The 7,630-nt window shown below is 39.9% G+C and overlaps 1 pseudogene; it reads right to left on the bottom strand.

Moving 5' to 3' along the window:
• Positions 1-4,577: 4,577 nt before the first annotated feature.
• Positions 4,578-5,520, bottom strand: LOC140508606 (olfactory receptor 2A12-like; annotated as a pseudogene).
• Positions 5,521-7,630: the final 2,110 nt, after the last annotated feature.

Genomic DNA, 7,630 nt, shown 5'->3' with positions numbered 1-7,630 from the left:
GTGGACCTTCCAGTCTAACCCAGGCTCCGAATCCATCGCACTGTGTTTCCCACTGGATTCTGCACCTCCAAAATTTAGTCAGATTCTCCTTTCAGAGGTATCCAGAGGAGTTTGTCCAGGAGCTTAGGTGAGTCATTGCTCTCACTCTGCCATCTTGGCTCCACCCCCCTCTCTCCTTTTACTTTTTTCCTTGCTTGTGGTTTTTCCCTTTTGTTCTGATTCCTCTTTCACAACATGACTGATGTGGAAAAATGTTTACTATCTATACATATAAATGGAAAAAATACTATTAAGGAAAAAAGTATGTATTCTAATGGGAGAGATAATATGTAAACAAAAATTAACATATAACATACACAAGGTATGGGATTTCCCTACAATATATGATTTTTCTACTCTTATTCTAAGTTATCTCTTCATCCTCAATTGCTTTTTTTTAAATGTCTGGTTGCAACTTATTTTTTTAAATTTTATTTTAGACTCAAACAACAGAACACAAATACAGAATAGAAAAAGAAAGAAAAACACATCATAAATTTAAATATTGGCTCTTAAATATAAAATAAGAAAAGGAAAAAAAGCATGTCATGTGCATAATAGAACATGAGAGGTTTCAAAATATGTAACAATAAATTTTCATTTCAAGAAAGCCTGTATGATAAATACTACACGTTGTGTTGAGAGGTGTCCATTTTTTCTTTACTTTCTTGTAAGTTTGCTTTTGTTCTCTGTTGTTCTCTGCTCACTTTTTAGTTTGTTCTTTTTTTTCCCTCCCCTCAGAAGGCTACAATTAAGTGTGGATATATTTCTCTAAGCTATACACACACACACACACACACACACACACACACACACACATACGCATACACAGATAGACATATGTACATACATAGACACACACTTTCCCAAACAAATTCTACTCCTGATCTTTGTTTTTGTTTGTGCATATCTCTTGCTTCCTATTCCTCCTGCCTCTACTTTGCTTCTACCTGCTACTTTGCCCTCTTGTTACTTGCCTACCCTCTTCCAAGGATCCCTTGCCTACCCTCCCATTCCCACAAATCTTAACACCCTCTATCGCCCCCTCACCTTCCCCTCTAAAAGTCCCTCCTTTGTCCTCTCCTCTCTCCCCATTCCCTTACCATTTTATTTCTTTTGAATTTAGAAGACTTTTTTACTCTTCTAAATATATATATATTGTTCCCTCCTAAACCCATTCCTGATGAAAGTAGGTTAACAGAACTCCCAGGCCTCTCCCCCATATAATTCCTCTGTGTTGATTCTTCCTCTTGCATCTCATTTATATGAAATAATTACTCTTTTTAGCTCTTCCTAAATGGTTTTACTTTTAAAATTCATATCCTCAGGCTTACTCCAATCTTTTTTATGAGCTATCCAATTATTAATAAGAATCATATATATATATATATTGCATTTTACAAATATAAAAAGTAAATGGTCTATCCTTCTTTAATCCCTTGTAGTCAGTCTTTGGTATGTACCTTATGTTTCTCTTGGCTTTTTTTCTTTTTAGCAAAGTCTTGAGAGTCTGACAGTTGATCAACTGTCCATTTTTTGTTCATTCAGGATTATACTTAACTTTGTGGGGCATGATATTTCTGGCTAGAACCCTTGTTCTTTTTCTTTTTGATATACAATGTTCCAAGATCTGTGATCCTTTAATGTCTCTGCTGCTAGGTTTTGTGTAATTCTTATTGTGGCACCATCATATTTAAATTCTTTTATTTTGTTGTTTTTAATGTTTTATCTTTGAGCTGGCAAGTTCAGTATGACTATAATATTCCTATGAGTTTTCCTCATAGGATCTCTTTTAAGTGGTGACTGACGAGTTTTTTTTTCTTTCTACTTTCCTCCCTTGTTGTATCGCCAAGGCAATACTCACAACACTGGTGGTGACTATGAATATGCCATTGTAGTTCTCAATTGCCAGATATAAAAGACTCTCCATATAGAAGGCAGAAGGAAAACATTTATTTAAGCACCAGAAAGCCAAATCCCAGAACCAGAAAGCCAAATCCATCATGGCAACCAAGAAGTTAATAAACATGGTCACAGCAGGGGGTAAATCAATTCTCAAACCTCCTCCACTCAGCCAGGGTCGTCTCATTGTCAACTGTCATGCTGTATGAATTGGCCTGCCTTCTATTCCCTCCGACCTGACCCCACTCACTCACTTCATCCTGATTCCACGTCCACCCTTCTTGTTCTGCCTCTTCAGCATGCTCCTCCTACAACACGTGAATTAGGCTTCCAGGTGATTTAAGCAAATCATATAGACCTATTAATTAATGAGAAAGATCTTTCTATTTAAATTACCTCAATTTTGAAGGTGTCGTTTTCTTCCTTAATATTCTGGATCTCCTTTTCTAATTGCTTGACTTTTCTTTCATAATTTTCTTGGGATTTTTTTTGGATTATTCATATTTTTTTGGTTTTTCCTTCTTTTCTGTCACTTGATTTTTAAAGTCTTTTTCAAGATCTTTTGTGAAATTCTTTTAGGGCAGGTGACCATTTGACATTGTTCTTTTGGGGTTTCTTCAATATCCTTCTCTGAAGATGAACCCAATCTTCTCTATTCCCATAACAGCTTTCTATGGTTGGATTCTTTCTCGTTGCCTGTGCACTTTTTTCTCTGGTAATAGCTTAATTTTTGTAAGCACCTCTAGTCCTGGGATATGGGGTATGGTGCCTCTTGCCCCAGATCTTCAGCTCTCCCCTCTAGCCTGGAAGCAAAGTCAAACCTCCAGCTTCCTATAAGTGTCCACAGCCAGAGCTTTCTGTTCCACTGCTTCTGCACTCAACGAGCATGTGCTCTTTCCTTCTCACTCCTGCCACTCTTCACAGCACAGCTGGGTCTGGTGATCTTTGTCAGCAGAGGTTCCCTTGATCTTCCCTGGCTCAGATGCCAAACACCCCTCACTATAGGGGGCAGTGGAAATTCCTGTGGCTAGGGCCTAAGTAACTTCTCAAACCAACTAAACCTAAGGCTTGCCTTTGTTTTTAAAGCTGTTCGCAGCTAGTTGTGAAAGTTAACCATAGCCTAGAGATGTTTTTATACCAAACCTCTTCAGGGGGTTTTTCTTCAGATCTTCTCAAATTGACCCAGGAAGACCCCACTTGTGCCCCTGTTCTTGTTTATTTTTACCTTACCCTCACTTAGTTCACTCTAAGGTGCTATTTTATCTCTTTTTTGGGGGAAAATTTGAGAGTTTGGAATTTTCTGACCTACATAGCCATCTTATCAGCATCCTCTCCTCAAATTTCTTACAACACCCATCTCCCTACTTCTCCCAAATTATTTTTATTTTTTGCGTATATTTACTTTTAATGATTTGTTTTAAAAGTTTCTTTCATTCAGTACACTCTAATATTCTTGTAGTAAATGACTGTCTCGTTTTTCATATATCATCACAGAGACCCCACCCCTATTTCAGGCATGCTCAGTCAGCATTCCAGACAAATATTGGAAGCTTGGAGTGAGCTTGCTTCTAGGCATTCATAATGGAGGGATCTTTATCCGTACTTTACAGCATGTCCAAATTTCCCTGCCTAGTTTCAAAACAACAAATAGAGATTTTGTTAGCCTTCCTCTGGCTAAGAGTGACTGAGGGTCTGGTAATTTGAAGCAATGTAGAATCTTCTGGTTGACTCCAGAAGGGCAAGAGATACAAAAGAAGTTAAAACTGGAACTGAATGTGATTACAAAAATTTGAGGGAATGAATTTTATTTAGCTCTTCCCTTTGGGTTGTTGATTGAGGAAGACTTCATTGCATTGCTGGGAGTCTCCCACAAGATTGGCACAGGGCGAGGCAAGTGGTAAGGACTCCATAAATGCTTTGTAAATGATTCCTTCCACATAAATATGTACCATCAGTATTGATTAATTTTGATAACTCAAATATATGTGTCACTTTAAGAACTGTAAAATACTTTCCTTACAATTACATTGTGAGGGAGCAAGGGGCAAATATTTTCATCCCCATTTTATAGATGAGGAAGAGATCTGTGAATCTAAGCTTCTGTGTCTGAGAAGAGTTTCCAAATCTAAGACTACCCTTTCTGCATCCATTAGGATGATGAGGACTAAGATGAAGTCTGGTTTGTTCTGGTTAACTCTGGAAGGTAAGTGATGCTATAGGTTTGTTGTAGATCACAGACCAAGGTCCCAAGCCTAGTAGGAATGGATGACTCCTGCCTGCTCTGGGTGGTAGCACATACCTACAATCCCTGCTATTAGGAGAGGCTAAGAGTAGTGGATCAACTGAGTTAAGGAGTTCTCGGGTGTGATAGTGGTAAAGCTATTCAGGTGGTTACATTAAGTACAGCAGCAATATGGTAAGTCCTTCCAGAGCAGGGGACAAGAAGAAAAAGGGTAGGGGAAAACAAGATGTCTACAAATTCACCCAGACCAAAAACAGAGTGGGTCAAGGGTTCTGATCAGCAGTGCGGTTGCTACCATAAGTGGTGGCTATACTTCTAGCCTGGCTGAGATAGAGAAGAACAGTCTCAAAAAGAAAAATAAATGGAAAGAATAGTCTATTTCAAGACTCTCTACTCACCAGACCACTCTGTTCTGCACTACTACCTTGACGAATGCTGCCTTTATGTCCTTATTCCTACGGCTGTAGACCACAGGGTTGAGCAGGGCAGTGAACACATTGTAGAAGAGTGAGATCTGCTTATCCCTCTCTGGCGTGTAGCTGGAGTTGGGTCTCATATAGATATATATGGCAGGTGCAAAGAACAGAGTGACTACAGTTAGGTGGGAAGCACAAGTGGAGAAGGCTTTACAGCGGCTTGGGGTGGACTTTATCTTGAGGATGGCCAAGGTGATGTGGACATAGGAGACCAGGATGAGTGACAGAAGCCCTAATACCATGAAGATGCTTATGACTAAGTCTACCATCTCAATAAGGTGTGTGTCCATGCAAGCCAGGCTACGGACTGAAGGACCCTTACAGAAGTAGTGGTTCACCTTGTTAGGACCACAGAAGGGGAGATTCATGGTAAAAAAAGGTGTGGACTAGGGAGAGGAAGAAACCAGAAGCACAGGTCCCTATCACCAATTTCACACACAGGCCCCAGTTAAGGATGAGCATGTAATGCAGTGGGAAGCAGATGGCTACATAACGGTCATAGGCCATGACCACAAACAAGATGCACTCACTCATACCCATAGCACTAAATGCATACATCTGCAGCCAGCAGCCTTCAAAGGAGATGAGCTTAGAACTGGAAAGGAAGTGTACCAACATCTGAGGCATTGTGGTAGTGACATAGCCCACGTCCAGTAGGGAGAGAATGCTGAGGAAAAAGTACATAGGTGTGTGGAGGTGAGAATCTAGGCACATGAGAATGATGATGAGTCCATTGCCCAGGACTGAGCAGAGGTAGAGAAGGAGAAAGATGATGAAAAGGATCCTATTTGAGGTGGGGTCACTGGAGAAGCCAAGCAGGACAAATTCTGTAACAGAACTGTGGTTTAATGCTGGGGACATTGAGAGAGTAGAGCCCTGGAGAGGGAAAAAGAGAATATGGTGAAGGCTAGGGACCTCAGCATTGAATAAGGGTAGAGAGACCCAGGGCACTCTGAGCTACTCAGTTGAAGAGCCCATCTTGAATAGTCCTTCCCTGAGAGACTGGGTGCAATTCTAGCATCATGGAGTCTTGGAGCTTCAGGGATCTTCAAAAATCAACTGGTCCAACCTCTCATTTCATCTATGAGGTCATCACAGGGCAAAGAAGGAAGATGACTTACTCAAGATTAGATGTCAAGTCAGGAGAAGAGGCAGGGCAAGGGTTGTGGCCTGTCATTTACTTCTTCCCTGGTGCCCCACTGCTTCCAGTGTTGGTGTCCCCTGATTGCTACAGGATCTCAGAGGAGAAGACCTCAGAAAGAATTTTCTATGGCTCCCACCTGAGGAAGAGTCTTTTCTAGAGTATCCTCAACAAGAAAAATTTAGTATTTGTTGAAAGATTGCTACTGACAGTTCTTTCCCTTTTTAATTAACTCTAAGTTAGAACCAACTTTTCCATATACTAAACTGAAATCTACTCCTTAACTTTCAGCTGCTGCCTTAAGTTCCTCCCTCTGAATTCAGATAAAATAAGCATTTCCTCATCCTGCAAATTATTCCCATCTCAATGTAGTGTAAGAGCATGTTACCTTTTTTGTCTGCCATATCCCATATTAAATTCATCATGACCCTTGAAACCCACTAAGACTTCTAGATCTTTTCTCCCGTAAACTCTTGGTAGCTATATTTTCTCTGTCCCGTACAAAGTCTTAGTACCACATGGGAATGGGTTTGTCATGTTATTTATGAGGTAGGGAGGTTGTGTTATTTTTTTCCAGACCACTACACTGCCTTAAATTGCATGAACAAGCAAAATTCCTAAGGATACCTCTTTTTTGGAAGAGAGTGAGGAAGGCTCCATTTATCTCTTGAAGGATTCCAGGTGATCCTTGCCAAGTCTGGGAGAATCTAAGATGAGAAGACGCAGAGTTGGAAGAGATCATTTAATCCACCATTCCCTCCCCCATTATGCCAATGAAGAAACTGAGGCACAGGGAAGTTAACTAATTTGCTGAAGGTCACATAGGAAGTAAGTAGTGTAACTAAGATTTAAATCCCCATCTATTTCTACCTCATAAGACTCTTGAAATCAAAGCCACCCCTTTAAGATTGATTAAAATGGAGAATAGGAAGACCACAACAATTCATGGAACAGCTTATTTGAGGCATGCCAGGTTTTCACTCTGCACAAGTAGAGGGAGCCACTCCATGGATGAAATCATTCAGCTTTCTTCTGAAATTTTAAATGATGATAGATAGTATTTCCTAATGAAATTATATCTAAGAAATATGAAAATCAGTGGAAATAAATGTGGATTATTTGAGGGCATCGAAGATGCTCGGGCTTCAAAGGATAAGATTCAGAGGTACTGGAGAGGTGAGTATTATTTGAAGGCTTGTTACATGGATGAATAACCAGATTTGTTCATTTTGATTCCAGAGTTTAGCAATAGGGGGGAGATAGAAAGAAGCAAATATAAGCCTAGGTTCAGGAAAAGGACTTCCTGTATAAAAGTGAGATGGTCCATCTCCAGGGATCATGGTTTCCCTGTCACTGAAGGTATTCATACTGAGACTGCAAGACCAACTTATCATGTATAGAGTAAAACCAATTCCTTCTCAAGCATGGACCAAATGGTCGCTGTGGTCTTTTCTAAGCTTAAAATTCTAAGATTCTTGGTGAGTAGAATTTAGATACTTGGGGAGGAGTGAAGGAGGGCATTGTAGACATGGAAACAGCATAAGCAAAGGCTTAGAAATTGTCAGTGCAGCTGACTTTATCAGGGATGGTACTCCTCCAATTTCACTTAAGTGGATAATTCTTATATAGGTACAACTGATTAAGACCAATAAAAGAAAATTCTTGCCACCAAAGTCCTTAGCACTCAGATTTGGTTCAATATCAGAAATGGATGTAGTTCAATAAATGGAAATGAGAATAAGAAAATGCATTGTCATCCTTCTTCCTGCACCCTTCCAATGTGACATGTTAGCATTAACACTTGAGTTGTCTGAGAACAAGAAGTGACTT

This window comes from Notamacropus eugenii, chromosome 5 (assembly GCF_028372415.1).
Source record: "Notamacropus eugenii isolate mMacEug1 chromosome 5, mMacEug1.pri_v2, whole genome shotgun sequence".
NCBI lineage: Eukaryota > Metazoa > Chordata > Mammalia > Diprotodontia > Macropodidae > Notamacropus > Notamacropus eugenii.
The sequence above is the reverse complement of the archived record's forward strand: the minus strand, read 5'-3'. Positions and strand labels throughout refer to the sequence as shown.